The following is a 3,261-nucleotide window of genomic DNA, read 5'->3' as shown; positions in this document are numbered from 1 at the left end:
TTCATGTTTTTGGATAAATTGAGTGATGTACTCTCCTCACTTTTATGTTCAACTCACGTCTAATAACTCCTTCTTTAGCGATTTCGCGTGCACTTCAGAGGTGGTTAAATGACATGTGTTTGAATAATTGTAATTATGAGTAAAAGTTGCCATTGCCGGGGAATGCCCACTAAGTAGTTTCTATAAGGCGCTTGCCTCGCTGTTGGTTTTGTTATTGTGGTGACGAAGAGCCACAACACTAACCATCAAGTTTTGACGACTTCCCTCTCTTCTAATTTTCAACGCTGAATCTATTGAAGTGATTAATTAAATGATTATTTCTTCGTATGCATACGATTGTTCGTTAAAACTTCAGGGGCCGATTAACGCGTTAGCGTTAGAATTTTTTCTCATTCTTTTGCAGGCTGGAATGAATAATATAAGAGCAAAGTGTTTCAGTGCAGGCGCCGGTGATGGTGATTTGCCAACTCAAAGGGCCCATGGCGGCCTACGGTAGGGTGTTTAAAAAAATAGATTCGGCGGAGAACTCGATCTTTCGGTGCGCCTTGGTTTTTAGAGTACTGCAAAAAAATCGTAGCGAAATCGGACCCGATTTACTCGGTGCGCACCGCGTTTAAAGTTTCGGGGCGCGCGGGACTTGCCCGCGTCCGCGCCGCTGCCGCATCGTCTTTGAGCGCCCGCCGCGCCTCCGCGGGTAGCGACAGCGCAACGACACTAGCTGGGATTCTTCGGCAAGTCCCCCTAAGTCTATCGGTACCATCACCAGTCATGGGTGATGAACTTCTTTGTGCAGCAGTAGTTACTCACAAATTTTGTGAGTAATATTGATAATTTTGTTACTAATGACGAACAATTTTTATTACTGCTGGACAAAGAAGTTCGCCTCTCTATACAAATTGTCAGTATTGGCGATACTATTTTTGACACGCCACTCACACCCGGCATCCTTTTCCTAGTTCTGAAATACGAGGCGAGGCTGTACGGCAAGCCTGATTAAATCCCCAGGAATCTCTCTCTCGGAGAGTAGTCTTCAAGGGTAGCCGCTGCTGCCCTTTTCCCGAGGGACGACATACCAGCGGCCTCCATACAAAACCCTTTCTTGTCACCATCTTTTTGTTATTGTCAAAAAGTACTCCCGTGGATAGAATTTTGATCCAGTTCCCTTCGTTTTTATGTGTGCCAAGCAGTTCTTTCTTGTCCGGTCCCTGGCGGCACTCGCGGACTCCCGCTCAACACCATTCAAAGTCAATAACTATGGGGCGGGAAAAAAGTCGCACGAGCGAAACTCACACAAAAACTACTCCAAATCTCACATTCTCCTTGTCCCACGTTCCACGTGGCTGTGAATACTTTGGGGGAACACAGCTGCTGTCAGCCGCGACACGTTCGCTCCTGTTCTCATTCCAAGCCAGCAATGCGCGTACTTTGAGGCAACCTCAGAGTTATTTAAATACTGGGACGTACATTCAGTTGCATGGGGAATTGTGTGACATTGACGATGATGAGAATACTAAGTGATATTTGTCAAGTGTAAGCAGCATCGCTCGGCATACAATAATTACAGAACTTTCGTTATCATGTTATCAATTTGGCGCATCTTTGTTTCTCCCGGCAGAGTACACATACTAAGAGCTTATGAACATTATTATTCACAGCTTACTGAGTTCTGTGTACGTGCTCTGCTTATGCATTTTTTATACGCCAATGAACAAATTTGAACAAATTTGCCCCTTAGTTTTGAAAAGGTAGACTAGCCCGCTCACAGACGGAGCGGGGAGGTGGGAGGGGACGGGAGAGGAGGTAGGTGCGGGGGGTGGGCTAGTCTACCTTATTAAAACTACGGGGCAGAGCGGCCACCCTGTATAGGACGTACCGTATGCAAACCGTACTTTCTTGCAGCATTTTTAACAGTGCATTGCGAGTTGAGGAGTGCGTTCTAACTCGTGCCCGAGCTCAGCAGCTAGGACCCAGCCGTCAGGACCACAACGCAAAGGCCAAAACTTTGTACACCTTTACTCCTGTTAGCGCCGCCGCTGCGCCCGGCAGCTGAGCAAGGGCGAGCGCAGGTCGAGCTCGCGCGGTTAAAAGCAACTGAACTTCCAGCGGCAGTCGACGGCGACGCTTATATAGCCCTGGGAACGCCCGCAGCCAACGCGCGCGCCCCTCCGCCACTTGAACACCTGTTGCCAAAAGCACCTGTCATAGGGAGGCGGCCCCCCTTCACCTCTCCCCCTCCCTTCCCCCCGCAACTTAAGCCCCTCTTAAGCTATACCTCCACGTTGGGGCTCTGAAAAAAAAAGAAAACATCTCCCCCCTCAAGTTGTGCGGGGTGCGTTGCGGTGGGGTGCGTGGCGCGTGCCCTCCTGGTGCATGCGCTACACCACGTTATGCAGAGCACCCGAAATAAAAAGGGAGCACGTTGAAGACAAACGGGTGGAACATCCGGTTCCGCTTCCTTTCGCGAACCCGCGTCGACCACCAGGTCAGTGTGTGGGCCGCCGGTGGGCGCGCCAACAGGCGCGTCGGCGCGAGTAAGGTGAAATAAATGAGGTGGGGGGGAGGGGGGGCTTTTATACCACCCACCTCATTAAATACCGACGCGCGCCTTCAAGTCGACAGCTAAACCGAGCTGTCTGCTGCTCGTGCTTACGTTAAGCCCCCCCCCCACCCCCCTCTCTCTATTCCGTCCGCTCTTTCTTCGCTCGGAGCCATAAATAATACCACGAGCTCCTCTAGCGAGTGAGGCGAGGTTCATACCTGGCTGCAGCACATGGAGTAACTTATAGTTCGGTACGGTCTCACGAACAATGTGCCGCAATTACGACGTTCCCGGTGGCGCGCCACGCTTGTTACTTACTTGTTACTTCGCGTGCTTAAGCCGCCGCCACCTGCAGGGATGTAAGAGGGTTCAACGGCTTCGTCGACGTGGTCTTGATTAATTCGCACACACAAACATCGCAGAAACGTTTGTGCTGTTTTCAGCTTTGCGAGCGGCGCCGTAGCCTGCTGCTCTCGTGCAAAGTGCGCGGGATGGCTTTTATGATTTTGGAGAGCCGACGCCAGTGAAGTGAGTACGCCACAGCAAATACGCGGTGCTGAATAAAAGGGAAGGCTGAGAACATTAATAATTGACCCATAAGAGAGGGAGAGGGGCGCGTAGAGAGCACTACAGAAAACCAATATATTCGGTTTTCGGTGTAACGGGTGAGGAAAAAGGCAGACGGAGGAGTGGTCCATAAAATAGAGGGGTAGGGGGTGGGG

General features: G+C 50.6%; 1 protein-coding gene across 1 annotated transcript in view; it reads left to right on the top strand.

Annotated features, from left to right (window-relative positions):
• LOC113216005 (G-protein coupled receptor dmsr-1-like) overlaps positions 1–3,261 on the top strand; it is a 106,157-nt gene that overhangs the window by 49,752 nt on the left and 53,144 nt on the right. The gene's annotated exons all lie outside the window — the stretch shown is intronic.

This window comes from Frankliniella occidentalis, unplaced genomic scaffold (assembly GCF_000697945.3).
Source record: "Frankliniella occidentalis isolate FOCC.00 unplaced genomic scaffold, Focc_3.1 Scaffold158, whole genome shotgun sequence".
NCBI classification, from domain to species: Eukaryota; Metazoa; Arthropoda; class Insecta; order Thysanoptera; family Thripidae; genus Frankliniella; species Frankliniella occidentalis.
This window is presented reverse-complemented; position numbering and strand designations above follow the sequence as displayed.